This window comes from Zosterops lateralis (assembly GCF_965231275.1).
Source record: "Zosterops lateralis genome assembly, chromosome: 5".
Taxonomy (NCBI): Eukaryota; Metazoa; Chordata; class Aves; order Passeriformes; family Zosteropidae; genus Zosterops; species Zosterops lateralis.
This window is the reverse complement of record NC_139766.1, coordinates 45337772-45355632: the sequence shown is the minus strand read 5'-3', so window position 1 is coordinate 45355632 and position 17861 is coordinate 45337772. Positions and strand designations below refer to the sequence as shown.

The 17861-nt window shown below is 40.3% G+C and overlaps 1 protein-coding gene across 8 annotated transcripts in view; it reads left to right on the top strand.

Moving 5' to 3' along the window:
• EPHA5 (EPH receptor A5) overlaps positions 1-17473 on the top strand; it is a 221462-nt gene extending 203989 nt beyond the window's left edge. For 6 of the 8 annotated variants that reach the window (XR_014590211.1, XR_014590212.1, XR_014590213.1 and 3 more), the window contains one exon: positions 4866-5264. The gene's annotated coding sequence lies outside the window, so the exon portion shown is untranslated. Of the gene's footprint in view, positions 1-4865; positions 5265-10175; positions 10415-17414 lie in introns of those variants that run through there. The other 2 variants (XR_014590209.1, XR_014590210.1) reach the window with 2 other exon arrangements.
• Positions 17474-17861: the final 388 nt, after the last annotated feature.

Below are 17861 nucleotides of genomic sequence, written 5' to 3'. Positions count from 1 at the left end.
GTCTTCACTACACTCTAATTCCCGAAATAGCTACAAGAAAATGGGGTCAGTAAAGTACCAATTGTTCATTTAAATTGCAGGGATGGAATCCAGACTGTAACAATATTTGCAGAAACAAGCTTCAAAGGAGCACAGGTAGCAATAATTAATTCCCAGTTTCCACCTTTTGTGCGGACTGACCTGGATGAAGAAAAAAATAACTGAAACATGAAAGAACAAAAAATTGTTTCTTCAAAAGCACCTCTGATGAGGTAGACTGTACTAGGAGAAGGAAGAAATTCTGCTCATTCTGCCCACATATGAGAAGCTGATTTTTTGGTTCATTTGTCTGAATCACATCCAGCTTGAATAATACTGAAAGAGTGTTTACTGGAGGAAGGCTGCTGTGCCTACACATAACTCTTCCAAGAATGAAATAGAAATTAGAACCTGAAAGCAAACAAAGAGGCCTTTGTTGAGATGACACATCTGTACACAGGAAAGATTGGAAGATTCACCAAGCTATGTGGCAATACCATTCTTTTTTTATTTGTTCATTCATGCAACTAGAGCCATGATATTTAATTCATCACTTAAAATGCTTTTACCTCACACAAGTGATTTGCAGATAGTGGCAGCTCATTCATTCCATGCTGAATGGCTTAGTCACTGAGCTTCACTGCAAGTTACATGATATCTTATCTTGTTCTCAGGAAAGTGCATCAAAATTATGCAGTTAAAAGTAAAGAAGGATCTCAAGGACTCTTTAGCCTGCCAGCTACAGCAGTGGTTTGCAGTCTTTACTCACCGAGAGCCAACAGGAGATATCCTGAAGATGACCAGACAGAAGCTTTTTGGAATTGGTGGGATAAGTCACTACATGTGAAGAAAACTTGGACAACTCAGTGCAAATACTTCTATGACAGAAGCAGAAGTTCTTTTATGCTGGAAAAAAAAATATCAACTCCTACACAACCCATAGAATACTCATAATAGTAGTAAGTGACTTACAGAAGTAGAAGGGCCATAAAATTCTGTTTTCCCCTATGACTGCACCTCCTGAAAATGCTGCAATTGAAAAAGCAGTGGTCAGTAAGCAAGTGACAAACAGGCATGAGGTACTGAACATTCATTTCATTTAGAAGTCCTTTGTTGTGGCTCCCTCTTTAGATTAATTTAATGTAGAAGCTGCATCAGTAACTGTGCCAGCATCAAAACTCTTGGGGGCTGAGACTCTGCAAGGAGCTATTCCATCAAGTCAGAGTTTGTTCTCTCTGGAAACTCTGGCTGCTAATTAGCTGCAACATTTCTGACAATGGACCATAGCTCACCAAGGTCCTTTCCCAGTGCCTGTTTTCTCAGAGTTAGTGTATTTCCAAGGCTTAAAAGAAGAGTAACTCCTTTAACAGATTCTCCATCTTCGCAGCAGTTTTCTTATTTTGCACTAGCTGTATTTTATCAGGCATATGGTACAGTAAAGATTGGTATTAAGGAGATAATGATGATGTTGAGGTCAGTGTTTAATCTTGGAAACATTTTCTGTCAATTAGGGTGGTTAGCACATACTCTTGGACAGATTTTCAGTTGGAATACATAGTAAAGTAGCATAACTGTAACTGATTACTTCAACTGAGATCATGTCTTTCAGCAAGAGTAAGCTGATTTGCACTGGCAGAGAGCTGGTCTTATGTTATAAAAATTTGCTAATAGTCCTGTGTGCTCTAGAACTCACTAGCGTGCCTGGTACTTTGTCCTCTTGTAATTCAGACCAGCATTCTCATCAACAGCCATGTACCAAAGGGCACTGCCATGCTCAGTCTGGCCAAACCTAACATTTTAATGTCTGCCTCCCCTTCCCCAGTGGAATACCATCTTTTCCTAGCATCCTTTGCATCTGGTCTCATAGGTGGGTGCTGTGCAAATCTAATGCATTTGGAAATCTTTCCTTTAGAAAGTGAGACTTCCTGACCTCTAGAAAGAAGTTTTTAAACCCCATAAATGTTAAAAAAGTTACATATCTATCTCAAAACGTGATCCTCCTTAAAGGTTATTTTTAAATAATTGGTCCTTCAAAAGGTGTCTGGTTTTGACCAATATTAAGAATCTACTCAGGAGATGTGGTTTCTTCTTTTCACAGAACCTCTTCATTCTAAGTGCTTAAGTTGCACCTACATTACTGACACCTCCTATTTATTAAACCTAAGAGTTCTCCCTTATCACTGCTTACAAACACTGTTGCAGTCAGGCACTTAGAGAAATTTAAAGCTTCATTCAAAATATGAACCACCTTCTTCTCTAAAATGCCAAAATCACTGCTAAAAGACTCTTTAATTCTTCCTTTAACCAAGGCAGAGAGATTCTCTGTTATGTTTTGTACTAAACACTCTCCTCAGAATTACTCCAGTAAAAAAACACTTACCAGAGAACTGCAAGATTTGAGTGACCTCATAATGGAAGGCAAACTGGGAGCTGAGGATGGCCACAAGATGAGCAGGGCAGTGACCTGGGTGACTGGTACGGCCCTGACCTGTCTGAGCTGGGCAGCCCAGGCAGAGCAGAGGCAGTGACAGTTTCTATCAGCAGCCCAGAAACCATAAGGGAAAGTAACAAGTCAGGTCCCCTGTCAACCCAGGAAACCTGTGCAACCTCCCAGGAAATCTGGGAGCAGAACTGGAAGAGGTACAATTACAACTTTGAGCAGACCAAGACTGAAGGTCTGCACTTGAGATTGCATGGAGCCCCTGGACAATGAGCAGCCAGTGAGGATGGAGGAACCTGGTGAAGTCTCTTGTCAAGGGAGGGGATTTTCCCATTCAGCTTTGCACTGGGGCAGCCCCACCTCAAGTCCTGTGCGCAATTTTGGGTTCCACAATATAAGAAAGACACTGAAACTATTAGACTGTCCCAAAGAGGGCAACAAAGATGGTGAAATGCCTTGGGGGGAAGCTGTGTGAGGAGTGGCTGAGGTCAGATGGTCTGTTCAGCCTGGAGGAGACTGAGGGCAGAGCTCACTGCAGTTACAATTTCCTTGTGAGGGGAAGAGGAGGTAAAGGCACTGCTCTCTTCTCTGTGTGAGCAGTAACACGACCTGAGGAAACGGCCTGAAGCTGTGTCAGGGGAGGTTTATGTTGAACATTAGAAAAGGTTCTTCCCCCAGAGGGTGGTTGGGCACTGGAACAGGCTCCCCAGGGAAGTGGTCACAGCATAAATCCTGACAGAGTTCAAGAAGCCTTTGGACAATGCTCTCAGGGACATGGTGTGACTCTTGGGGATGGTTCTGTGCAGGGCCAGGATCTGAACTCAACATATTCTGTAATTCTGTAATTAGAGATCGTTGGCATACTCTGAATTCTAACAAAATGCAAAAGAATACAGTTCTTAATTACAGCATGACCAATCACACAGTATGAACAACAGATTCAAATAAAACTTAGCAATTATTTCCTGTAGGCTGAAATATAGCTGAATAAAATGCCTGCTTAATAATTTAGAAAGATGGAAAAAAAATAGTCATGTTTGCAAACAGAAGAGCACAAAAGCTTAAAGGGGTTAAATTAATCAAATAAATTATTAATTACAATTAGCTCATCCATTAGAGTGGTGAATCTAAATGCACCAGCAAGCATCAGGGTCCTTTACATTGGTCCCAAAAGAGACATTTCAAAGTACAAACACTGTCCTATAGGGACTAGAAGAGAGGATCTCCTTCAATTGAATGTCTTACCACCAGTTTTCCAAGATTAAACTACTCTTCTCCTTACCTGGCCTAGTAAATAATTGTTTTCTACAAGTGAGAATATTTCTTCAGTAAGAGTGACTGTGAGTCTTGCTTAGCAAGACTCTGCAACATGAGGTTAGGCACATTCTGGAAAGCAGAGGGTGGAGGATGAGGGGAAGAACATTTTGGGCAAGATCCAAAGTGAACCAAGATCATTTCCTTCTTCTGTAGAGAACTTAATAGAAAAGAAGCACTAACAGGGTAGGACACGTGGATTGTTTTTTGCCCTGAATATTCTCTTTTGGAAGAGAAGGAACAAGCATTTCTTTTTCAAACACTGACTGTGGGGAGTGGTAAGATGTTCCCCAGAAGATGTAAGCCAGCCAAGTCCTATCAAGGTCGGATTCAGATGTTGATGGTTATCACCCCCTTCCCTGCCCTCTGTGTCCAGTATGTGCAGGTAGGTGGCGGGATTGTACATTGTGTCCATGGAAAGAGAGAGCACAGGTCTCAAAGTGGGCATTATGGCACTCAACCTGGAAAAACTTAGGTCAGCAGCTTAGACTTTCAATGACAGAGCAAGGACCAGAGTGTAGGTCCCACAAGTCACAATCCAGTGCCTGATTCACTGGACCACAACGCAGATTGCTTAAGAAAAGCTCTTAAAATATATGTAGCATGAAGATTTTACATGTTACTCCATCAGGATCAATAGGACAATTCTGCAGAACTATGTTCTACTAAAACTCAAAAGACTGATTAGAACAAAAGTTTCAATAGTATATTTTTGTGATACCATTTATTATCCTGCACGGTTTGACATAGTGTAGTATATTGCACCTATAAATCAGTTGCAGCAAATTATTTAATGATGCATTAACTGTGGAATTTCACATATATTACAGTCCTTTAGCCAATGTTGAATGCTTTTTCAACAGCTTAATCCATCCCTGAAGTACTAAGCAGGCATATTCATTTATCATCAGGGTGCACATAGTCTCCTCTTTGCTCTTTTTATTTTATTAAAGCCCTCGATCTACAAGCATGACTTTTAATAATTCCCCAGAGCCTTTTCTTCACAACATTCCCACCACTATCCTCACACTTTTGTTGGAAAAAACACCCCTCTTTTCATTCACTATTAAGTTCTTTTTGTCCTTTGGCACAGGTTAAGCCTGGCATTGATTTGGACAGCACTGTGGAGAACTCATAGATGACTCACTGGTGCCCAGAAGACAAAAGATAAGAGAAGGTGGAGTTACTGAATGGCTTCTTGGCTTCAGTTTTTACTGCTAAGGCCAGCCCTCAGGAATCCCAAACCCTAGAGGCAAGAGAGAAAGTCTGCAAGAAAGAAGAGCTGCCCCTTGTCAAGGAGGATTGGGTTAGAGATCATATAGAAAAACTGGATACCCACAAACTCAAGAGTCCTCAACAGTTCCTCTATTTGGGGGAAATCATTACAATCTTTAGCTGTTAGAATCACCTTTCCAAGCATCATCCATTTCCTCCAGGTCTCGCATAAAACTGCTTCAAATCCTGGAGAGCAATGTGGAGAGTGGTGATTGATCTTTCTTCTGCCACTTGTCACTGCTAGCACAGGAAGAGAGAATAACTCGCTTGTTCTTCTTGGCAATTGTCTTTCCTCTCCATTCACCTACAGAGATAAATCCTGCCATGGCAGAATGTAGCCTTAAGGAAACTCTTTTGTACAGTGTGGAATGTTAACATTGTATTCTATTATATAACATTAGTTTTTAAAGGTCCTCCCCTTCAGTTGGTACCACTTTTACTACAATATTAGTTCTAAATTTGATATGTGCTTTTTCTTCTACCTATTCTTTGTGTCCTCACTCTGGTGGTAATTTGTGCAGATCCTGCCGGTTCAATCTTCGTTATGCAGAGTAACAATGGCACGAGGACAGCAAGTTGGATCATGTTGCTTTCTTTTTCTGGCTTTAGAAATGGAGCACAAATGTCTGAGGCATTATTCCTGGGCCTGGATACCCTTCTTAGGAAAACCTCAGGATACTGTTTGATAAATGGGAGCATTTTGGAAAATCAGTGTGGTTTCTAGGAGTGAAAATTGGGCTAGAACTCTAGAGAAAATAAGGAAAGCAAAAGCTTGTAATTAAACAGGGAGAAGAGGTCACCCCAGCTGCCTTCCTAACAACCACTGTAGACAGAAGACAGAGAGGACACGGCTTGATTTCTTAAATCAAAGCCTCCCTTTTCAGTGGAGTCAGGAGGATGTCTCCAGCCATTGCATTATCCTAGCAGGATGTCTCCAGCCAGCATACTGATCTAGCATGGGAGACTGAGCTGAGTTGCAACTGCAGACTTCTCTTGTCACCTGTGCGGCACACACACACACAAACACATCTGTAAGAGGCAGATGCGGCACATCTGTAAGTGCCACAAACTCCCAAGTACCAAGATGTGTGCATGCAAACAGGGTTTTAAGCAGTCTGGCACTAAGAGACTGAGAGACATGAGAATGGTCATCATTCTCACAGAGAATGAGGAACAATGGCTATCCATCCCACCTTAACATCTTAAGATGATGACCATTGGTTGGATTTTGGTAGGTTTTTTTTACCCTGCAGGAGCCGGCAGTGATTTCACCATTAAAACATCTCACCTTTTATGCTCATATAAACAGTCAAGAAAATTTCTAAAGACAAAATATTTCTGAAGGAAATAGTTGGCCTCTTATAACCATTTCTCCCAGATGCACATATTTTAATGAGTAATATCCAAGGGATCAGAGCTTTGTGCTGAAAACAAAGCAAGTGACAGCACTGCTTTTGGAGCCCCCCAAATCCTCCTGATACTCAGGTACTTTCTTGAAGGTCAACAGAAAATAATTCAAGGATCAGTTTACAACCAGTCAAAACTATTAGTTGAAGTCCTTTTAGGGAAATTATTCCTCCTGCCCTACGAAGTATTATGTTTTGCACCTTTCCATGTGCTCCTGTCTTATCCAATGCAGTAATCTCTAACCTGAGAATTTGAGTATTCATCTCAGCTAAGCATATTTTCCAACATGTCACGGAGCTGGTAATCCATCTCCTCCTTTCCTTATCACTGGGTATGGAACATTTAATAATTGACATTTTATACAGTCAATATTAAATCATGTTGGCAGAACTCTTCATTTATTGGTCTCAAGACAATCCTTTTCTCTCCCTCCCAGTGAAAGGGATAGAGGAGTAAGGAGAGAGAAGTCAATCTCTACCCCTGAGAGTATGTGGTTTTCCAGTGAGAGGGTGGAAGAAAGCAGGAATGCTGTTCTAGTCTTGGATAGAGCCTCAAAAAACAAGTGATAGCAAAGTCCTGGTCCAGCCTCAGTAAGCACAAGGTACTACTTGCATCCAGTTCAGTGCCACAACTTACTTCCTCTAGCCAAGGGTCAGCAAATTCAGGGCTGACTCAGACCTTTCCCTGACATGCATAGATCCACACAGACTTTGTGCACAGACAACAAGATAAAGAGCAGAGCTAAGCAAGAAAGAATAGAATACAAGAGCTGAAATTAGGGTCTTGGTCAGTTTTCTGAACCTCCTGCTGGCAGACTGTAGTGTGCCAGGCCAAAGAGCTCCAGCTCGTGTCACAGAACAGGTTAGGATGGAAAGGACCACAGTGGGTCATCTGCTCCAACTTGCCTGCTCAAGAAGGGTCATCCCAGAACACATTGCACAGGACTGTGTCCCTACACCATTGTGCCTGTTCTGTCCCTGTTCAGGACCAGGGACATCCCTTCCCTCCTGTGCTGGCAGGAGCACTGGCTCACATTAGCTGAATAAGGTTAGTTGCTTTCTCCCCAGTTACAGCTGTGCAGACTGCCAGCTATTTCTGTCCTTGTCTCACACCTCTTTGTCCCTCTGTGATCTCTCTGGGCTGAGAAGTAAATTATTTTCACTGCCCACATAAGTTCTGCCTTCCCCATTCTCCCTTTCCCTCACAAGCCTGTGTTCTCCTTGTGTTTGGCATATGAAGTAAATATCTTCTAGGTGGGACTGGCATCATACCCTGAACCCAAGGCATCCCCTCTGTTCTGTCTGGGCAGTAGGTGCCCAAACCATGCAGTTCCTGTCTCTCTACAGGCACAAGTGCATCATCGCCTTCCAAATGGAGAAGTTCACAAAAGAGTTCTAAAAATTGCACTGTGTCTAAAAGCAGAAGTTGTTGGGCACCCGTCTGGCATTAACGCGTGGTTACCTCTGGAAGTCAGTTTTGAATGTTCCCTAGTGGATCATTCCCTTTTTATGTTCTCTGTTTGCTGAAAGCCACTGAGATTATTATTGGGAAATTTACCATTTGAGTCATCTCCTTCCGTGACAAAATTGGCTTTATAGTTTCTCAAACAGCAAGATTTATTTTCCCTCAAAATAAATATTGATAAACTTACTTCAGTCAATATTTACTATTTGGTTATGGGAAGAAGCAAAAAAGTCTAGCCCAAAGTTTAATAGAGTTTGATGTCTGTTTTTTATCTACACTACAAACAATATCATACTCCTATCTCGGCAGAAAAAGGAAAATTAGTTTTTATTCATATTACTAAAATGCTATGGGGCACTTTGTAGTAGGAAAATGATAGGAGCCTGAGGCTTGTGCACCAGTCATATTTTTTACAGCCAGCAGCTTTGTGTTGGTTTCAGTTATTTGGGGGGAATACTGAGGTATGAGTTAAATGTGACCTGTCACTTCTGTTCTAAAAGGCTGCATCTCCATAACATCTCCATAACACAGAGGTTCTCCTCTTATTCCAGAAGTAGATGTTTCACAGGCATCCTAAACACCACAGTGCTCACTTATGGAGCTCTTCACTGTGCTGTGTGAAAACATGTACACTAATTTGACCTGGCATAAATTCATAATTCCTGACACCTATAAAATGAACATATTACCTTATTAAATGCTGCTCACTCACAAATGCACAGACCAGCTGTTTCTTCCCTCCATTATTGAACTGTAGCAAGCACTTTCTAGAGGAAAATTAAAAGTAATGATTACAATCAATTAAAAGAATTCAATTTAAATTCTGCTACATAGGGAACCACAATGTATTTTTTAAATGTTGCCTTGTATTCTTTTTTAAGTTCCTACATGTAACATTAGATCCCCAAAAGATAAAATATGTTCCTTCAAAAACATAGGTTTGTTTACTTTGGAGAATGTGCATATATCTAAGCAAAAATAGAAAAACTGACACCATGTGAATGAAACAAAAGATATCCTGGTCTTTGGGGTGGGTGTGTGTGTCACACACATGCACACACCCTCCCTCTCCTGTCCCTGAGGGGCAATGTCATTTGTCTAAGATAAGAACACCAGGTGTGTATTAATTATGTTCACATAATTAATGCTTCCAGAGATGGGGGAGTCAAGATATTTGTGATTGACTTGGGTGCATATTGGCCTGCAAAAGGGTACAAAAACCTGATGGGCCAATGGGACAAAGTGGTCTTTCCAGGCTGTGAGTAAAAGCACTAAGGGCTGGTCAAATGCAGAGATGAAATCCTAAAATAACTCCATAGCTGCTTTGCTGCTTTTTAATTGTGATTCCTGCAAGGCCTAAGACTGTAAACCTGTAATAGATTAGTTGTTATCTAGATACTGTATTATCAATATTTAGATACTGTATTAGCAATACATCTTCTAGTCATGCATGTAATCACTGTGTCCTACTTGTCCCACCTGGCTGAGCCCCTTCTCCTGACTACTCTGTTCTCTTCCTAAAATAATCTGAAACTGTGGTGAAATATAAAACCAACCATTTTCTCAGGCAGAGGATGATGATGAAAGTCTCCACAAGATGGCTGAAATTCAGCCATCCCATACACCTATCTCAGGGCTCTGATCAAGTCATAAGAGAATTTGAAATACTCAAACAGTTTCAACCAATATCAAGAAATTACGCTCCTTTGCCAGTTCCAGTAATTTTTCACAGTTCAACATGGAACACTTCCTGCACATGAAATATTTTACCTATGGCTTGCACTGAATTGCACCCAAAGAATATTTTCAGTGCAAGCAGGGGATAAAAATTACTGCTTTGCAGGGTTATTGATGCAGGAAGTCAGCAGGTATCAATCCTGCCCACACACACCCTGCTTTTTCTTCTTGCTTTGTAAAGTATGGATTTTTAATGGATACTTTTCCTTTGTATTTTAGCAACTTTGACTGCAGAAAGCAGAAACTATGTCCTGATAAATATGTATTCTGCAAGAGCGCTTTACCTGGCAGAACAAATCACTAGCATTGGAGCCAGCATGCAAATCTTGATTTACAACCACCATCAATGTTTGCCAAGTGGCAGCTCTGATGAAGACAGCCAAAACTACCTCTGTTTGTTGTTCTCATTTCAACACATCCTTTCTTCTCCTTTGCAGCTTTCCTTTTACACAGGTGTATTTGTCAATGTGTTTTCACTAAGATTTGTGTTCCAGTTACTTACTCAATTTCTATCACACAGTGATTGCTGCTGGTCCAAAAGTGACATCTTTTTCTGGGTGCTGTTCTCCCACTCGCTTGGCTTCAGGTGACCTTGGCTTCATTGGTATTCAGTCAGTGTCAGAGATGGGCTTGCTTCAGCTGCCTGGGCCTCGGTGAGCAGGTGGAGAAATGACCGCTTGAAAATGAGTTGTTAAGACCAGTACAGCAAAAAGATTGATGCAATTAATTTTTCATTACGTACAGTGTCTGTGGATTGTAATCAGCTTGGATTGTTCTTCCTCTGAGGCACAAATAAAATGCAAATGGTTTTTGAATGAAAGGAAACGTTCTTTATGAGGCACTGTGCTATTCAGAGCTGCAAAATGGCTTGAAATAAATGGGGATTATGAGGAATGTTTTATGAATCCACCTAGGAGAACTTAATATTAAGTTTCACATGGGAAAACCACAGGTGAGTTTCCCAGCAGATGAACATATTACTGCTCAAGCAACTGGAAACAAGAAAGAGCCAAAGGCTTTAAGCCGTATTTAACACTACTAATACCTAGCTCTTTCCAGGAGGACATCTCAATGCTCTTCACAGCAAAAGTACTTGTCTTACAGATGGGTTAAAATTAAGTATCTTTCCCAAGCCCCCCTCTCATCCCTACAGTAAGGAGTAGAAGGTATGTGTGTTGTGCCCTGTCAAGTGCTTTACCCCTTGGTGGCACTTTTGATCATGGCAGCAATCAGAGCAGCTCTGAACCAGCCCATTTACACTGCAATGCATTTGGGGACACAGAACTCTTGTATCATGAAGTTCTTCAGAAGCTTTGCCACAGAATCTTAACAGGAACATGCTATAGGGAATAGGATGGTAGATCTGGAAACAAAATAAAAATCAATTCTGCATTTCTCCCAAAACAGAGCGAGAGGGAAATTTTGGTAGGAGAAATGGATCATTTCTTTACAAGCATGTGCAGGACAAAGAGTAAGGAAGTGGGAGGGAATACAATGAGATTATATTGCCTGCAAAACATGAATGGCTTTGTTGTCAAAAGAATTGCCAGCAATGCCAAGGCAAGGGTTTTGCTAGATTTCCACTATATTTTTTGCAGTCAGTCCATCCTTCTGGGTATTGCTACAACATAAGCACATTTTAAGATTTTAAAGGCCTCATAAACTACTGGATAAAAGGCTGAAGTGACCACCCACCTATGGCAGTCAATAGAGTACAGCATTTCTGATCCTCTGGTATAGGAAATCCTAACAGTGTCACTCTCTCTTCTGAAGTAAGTGACTTGCTCCCATAAATTCTGCACAGGCACACCATCAATCAAATCCTGGTGATACCAGTAAGCCATACAACTTCATTCACAGCTTGGGGACAGTGTTCTTCTGTTGCTTTCTAAGAATTAAGCTAGACTGTCAGGCTAGGAGATGAAGACTCTGACAGCTACATGCACCAACAGCTCCTGCTGGAGAAGCCCAAGCTGTGTGTGGCATTGCTCAGGTCAGAGGGGTTTTCACTGTTGGGCACTAATGGAGAGGTCTGCTCCCCTGAAGTCAGTGTTAATTCTGTTGACATGATTCACAGAAAGGCTACACCAAAGGTGACTAACTTGGGGAAATCCCAGCACAATTTTTCCCTTACTTTCATTTTAAGGCACTGCTGTTTGGTTTCACAGTGCGTATTAGTTTAAACATGGTTAATTTCAGATGGTTGTGGCAGAGGATAACCATGTATCCAAAACTTGATGTTTGTGTTTCTGAACAAAACATTTAAATCCATGAGTATGATCCAATACCGTTCTTTCTTTATTTGCATTCTCAAGCTCTAACAAAAATGGGAATTTTTGATACCAGTAAGCAAAATTCCATGAGACCTTAATGCTCCCTTTGAAAGATCTCACTCATCAGATTTATCTGGGCTCAGTGTCAGCTTTACACAGCTCTTGCTAAAGTTTAAACACCATCCAGGAACTGAATTATATCAAGGACATTTTAGCCCATGAAAACCTCTTCTGGCATGGAACCTTTGCAAGTCAACACAGCACAACACAGATTAAAACACCTTAAAATTTGTGAATGTTTAAACATAATGTTTTCAAATTTCATTTGCCTTATACAGTGCACATTTTTTAACACTCTGAGGAGCTTCATACTCAACAGCTAAGAACTATTTAAGGTCCTGCAAAAAATGTGCATGCCAAAGTCAGTTCACTGCTAAAAATGATTCACTTACTGTGCAGATTAGAAGTGAACATGAATGATCAGAATCTGGATTTCTTGGTGTTTCAAAACAAAATAGAACACAGATTTTTTTATTATACCATTTCAGGATTTGTGGAATTTTTCTGAATATGAAGAAATGAACATTCAGAAGAGACTAGAGGCAGTATGAACCAAATTATAACCTTAGTGATTGGGAAATTTGAAAGAAAGAATGTCAGTCACCCTAGGTCATGTCAGGTCTGTGAAGTGTAACATAGTTCTACCTCTGCCCCACAAAACCATTAGTCTATCAGCAAGGCCACTGGCCATTTTTTTTCCCTTTTTTCTTTCTTTTTTCTTTTTCTTTTTTTTTTTTCAAAAAAAAATCTCTAACCTCATCTGAACTCTTTCCCTTCACTCTCCTAATTTTCAGTTAAGCTCTCACTTTGTCCTTCAAAATCTCATTTAATTAGTTTCTGGCCTTAGCTAGAGACACTTAGAATAGTTTTTTTCTTGATCTACATTTTCATGATAGACTTCTTAGAAAAAAGACTCTTTTGTCACAGTCTTTCTTTGCTCAATATCAACCTAGAGCAAACATGTCAACATACATGAGTCATAGATCTGAAGAGCTAAACTGTTACAGGCTAGAAGCCTTTTATGACAGGGAGAATATTTTGAGTGGAATTTCCTGCAGATCAGAAAATTCTTGTGTCATTGCAACTTTTTTTTGGTTGCACAAGATATAAAGCAAATATTTCATATTCATATGTGTTTGGTTTTAAAGGAAACAGCATGTTGAAAGAAATAAATCATCCTGGGCCTGCCACTCATCATTTTTTGCAGTTTAGATGGAAACTTCCTGATTGACTGCATGTAAAATTATGTTAAATGATGGCATGAGAGTTTGTTTAGTTTTAAGGATTTAACTGTAAAAGAAGCATCTGTGAAATTTATTCCTCTCCATAATGCAAAAAACTCTACTTGGTTTTGGGATTTTTTGGAGAATGGCCAGTAGCAGAAGTACAAGGATGAGACCAAAGCAAGATTAAAGTAGTATTTCCCAGGTACATTAAAGCTTACAGTTATCCAAGACATAAGGCCCCGTGAATGGGATGTGGTGATGCAATTAATATTCTCCTGTGGTTTTTCTATTTTTCTTGAATTTATTAAGTCACTTTTTGAACCTTTGTAAGCTCTTAGCATCCACACCATCCAATGGCAACAATTTCTACAGATTACTGCATGTTGTATTAGAAAGCATTTCCTTCTATTTCCTTCAAACCTGCTCATCCATTACATTGCTCCTCTTACAAAACCTGTTATGTTCCACTGATCAGACTGGAGATCTTTTCCTGCATACTAGATTTCAGAGGCTGGTATACCATGACCAAAAACCCAAAAGCTTCAAGTCAATGCTGAGCTCCTGCTACACGCCTGGGCTCTTGATATAAGCTCGTATTACAGGCATTTCTGATGGAGGCTGGCAGATTTGTTCTCAGATGACAATTTGCCAACAGATGTTCCTGAAACACACAGAATACATTTAAGTGTCTTAACCTGATCTGAGTGTGTCTGCAGCATAAAGCACAAAGAGAAATGATGCTGTCTGTGTGACAGCCAGTTGCTGGCAGCTTTAATGGTGAACATCTACATTAATATTTCCACTTTACTGCTTTGTGTGTATTTGTGGCCTTCAAAAGCAATAAAAGGAAAATTAAGCCCTCAATGTCACAACCCATACACTAATTTTGCTAACAAAGAACAGAAAAGGAGGGGTTCAAAAGGAGCAGAATTTCTCTTTCAATTCCTAGGAAGCAGCCACGTGGTATTACCCTGACCTTTCCTTACCCATTTGTTCCTCTCTGCTTCTCCCTTGGATGTGTTTCTGTGTCACTTAGCAGTTGCATAAATAATGTCAAGAGGCTTCTTGTGATGGAAAGCTGCAGTGAGCCATGAGACATTCCAGCTTTAATTAGGTACACAAACTAAACCCTGCAGTAATATGTCTGGGGTACCATGAATGTCAGGATCACATGCCCTTTCTTGGTGAGGGCAAAACATTGTTAGAAGGCATAACAAAAGCTACTATTTATTACAGAAGCAACTTTGGCTTTCAGCTGTTTTGTTTCAATTGCAGATATCCATTCTGTTGAACAAAGACCTCAGGGTATTCCTCTCTTCATCCTGCCTTTGCTCACCTGCCAGTTTTTAAGGCTGGGTTTTCTGGGAGGATGTGGTGAGCAATGGTCACAACCAGCAGAGGTACAATCTTGAGGCAAACAGAACTACCTGAGCAGCTCAGGCAGCATTCCTGATGTAGGAAATACTTTGGAAGAGTTCCTGGCTTCCTGAATAATTAAGAGCCGGTCTAAGGTTCTTTGAAGCTTGAGGACATTTCAGGCTATGCTGTAAAGGGCTCAGCTTGGCCCTGCTCTGCTCTCAATGAAACAGTGAGCTGGATTCATCCTGTGTTCAGCTATTGCAGATGACAGCTGGTTTTGAAAGCGTGGCTCTATGGCATGGCTTCTAAAGAAGCACATCTTTAAAAGAGCAGGGATTAGGGGGACAAAAAACGATTTTGACTGTCACGTGCCTGGCAGGCCACAGGCCAAACTGCTCTGAAGACAATCCGTCAGAAGGCAATGATGCAAGTGAGGACAGTCCAAATGCTTTCACAAAATATCCAGTTCTTTAAAGTGTGCCTGTAGAAAAAATTATTTCATAGGTATGGCTAATACTAGCACAAATCTAATCGTCCCCAGTAGAAGCAGCTGAAAAACAATTTCCCTAAGCACTTTCATAACCATTGATAACCACTGAATTTGTAAGCTACAATATTTTAGAGCTAGTTAAAGACACAGCATTTGTGGTTTCAATGAAAGGATTTTTTTTTTCCTTTTTAACTTGAAAAACAATGGTTATATCAGTGTTTAATACAGCTATTTAAATATCCCGACAGGTTTAGGTGAATTGAATTGAGACCTCTGACTCACCTTAAATAAACTAATGTTTCTTATCAGCCAGGTTTAATTTCAATTTATCTTTTGTGGTTTGAGCAGTCATTCATTACTTCAATTGAGATAGACAGGTGAAGTTATAATTCTTTTCCCTTTGTTTTTTCTGACCAATTTGTCTCAGCTGTGTGTACCAGCTAAGTTTTCTCTACAAGATTTCTATAGAGAGTATGTCTATTCAGGTCTGCTCCTCTGGAACTTGTCAGAGTATTTAGTGCTGCATAAAAAGGATGCAGGAGGGCCAGGTGCATAAGGTAGGGAAGGAGAATCTGTAACTTCCACTGTGGTGTGAATCAGGCCACAAGAGACTAGGTTATAAAATGTGTTTTTCAGAGGGGAAGTTCAGAAATAATCTAAGCAGTACAGCTGCATATATCAGTGGGTTTCAGTGAAACAGGCAGCTAAAGATACTCCTGTTGAAATAGTTTGGAGGAGGGCAGACAAAGGTTTTTTTTCACAGATGACAAAAGCATTACATTAATTGATTAATCAGTATTTGGAAAGCAACCATCTCTTAATAAAGTATCAAAATGTATCAAAACACTTTTTGTTTTCTTCCTTTGCAGAAAGTTCAAAAGTTTAATCTAATTTTGGAATTTTCTCTGCGCTCATTGAACAGATACACAGTATAACAACTTAGCTGTGCCTTCTGTGTTGAAGTATAAACATATTTTACTGTACAGTGCAGTCTCAAAAGCTGACCATATCTTAGTCAATTCTAGCAAATTCCCTACCTCTTCCACGTTTTATATTAAAGGATATTCTGATGTAGAAAGTCAATTCAAACATGTACAACTAAGCATATGCCAAACTTTAAGCATTTATCTAGGTCCACTATAATCAGTGCTGTACTTGAGTTTCAGAGTATAATCAAAATCTCTGATTTGACTAGGAAAAAAAAAAGTCTGTCCTTTAACAAGACTTCTTATTCTTTAATATAAGATCTGCTTGAAAATTAATATGGATTTGTACATAACCAAGTAACAGGACCTGCATCCTAATCTCAGTGAGACAAGAGTGTTTGGGATAAAGGCATGCTGAGGGAATTTGCTGCGGCACCCGAGGTCTGAGCTGCTTTTCTCAGCTTTGGCTGTGGCAAAGCTGCACTCTAGTGGAGCTGAGAAAGAACACGCTCTGGGTCACACTTCCTCAGCCCCTTTGCTGCAGCACCTCCTCAGCCCCTTTGCTTCACTAGAGCTCTGCCCAGAGGTCCCTCATGAAATACTCCAGCCTAAGCCCATCCCAAGTGGCAGATCTGATGCCCCTGATACAGAGAGAATTTGCACTCCATTTGTACCGTGTGGCTGCTCACCTCCAGAGTTACAGAACAAATGCCTTCACCAGCTACACCGTGCAGCCCCTACATCTCCATGGGGTGCAACATCATTAAACCTCCAGAACATCTGGGGTTGTCAAGATTACGGACACGTTATTTTCCCAAAGTATTTCATCTCTGCAGACCCCACTGGTTTTAGTAACCACCAGTGTCATATTTAAAATTTTCAGAGACTATAAGTGCCTTAATAGGACACGTGTTCCTTGTAATATGTCCCAAGAGCACCGGACCTTCAGGCTGCTTAAATCAGTGTTGATACACAAAAGTCAAGTAGTAGAGCCAAATCAGGAGTTATTGCCAGTAAGTGAGTTAAAGTGAGGCTAAGATCAGTCCCTGTTGTTTGAAGAATACAAGATGTGCCTTGGAAAATGTCCAAACCTCATCTGACAGGAAAATAGATCAGAACTAAAGGGCTTTTGGTTGCTACATAGCAGTCAATAACAACCAGAAGGAACCCTTTGTGTTGCATTAATTTCACTTGTGTGAACTCTATTTTCTGAAGTAAAATCATAGGTGAATTAAAAAAAAAAAAAAAAAAAAAAAGCATAAGGAAAACTAATTCAGCCACACAAACAACACAGGAATTAATGCAGAGTTATTAAAAAATACAGAAGGGAACTTATTTGGTGGCTGAATATTATATACATTGAAATCAATTTGGGTTTACAAGCACAGATCCCACAGTAAGTTTTGCTGCCATCTTCTGTTACAGGGCCAGTATGGACATAGGCAGCAGGTCTGGACTCTGGGCTGCTGTGCCACAGGGAAGAGGTGAGGATGCCAAAGAATCTGCTGCTCACAGATTAAAGAGGCGTTTGTAGACACTTCTACTCGGTGGAAATTAACTCTGTTTCTTCTTCCAAAACAAATGCAAAATTTCAGTAAGATTTGCCAAATATGCTTGGCATTGAGAAGTAGAATTGAGGAAGCATTTGTTTTTGGTGGTTTTAAAATTAAGTACTTAAAGACTTTCTGAGGTAAATTTTGGGCTACCCATGATCCTAATTTCTTTTTTGAAGACTGGAAAAAATAATCAGGACAAAATATACAAATCAGAAATGGATTGTGTGACCACTTACTCTATAGAAGTACTCATTCTAAGGCTCTGGAGTTTATGGTCTATGCTGTGTCTCTGTTGCTGGTAGACCCTCCTCACCTG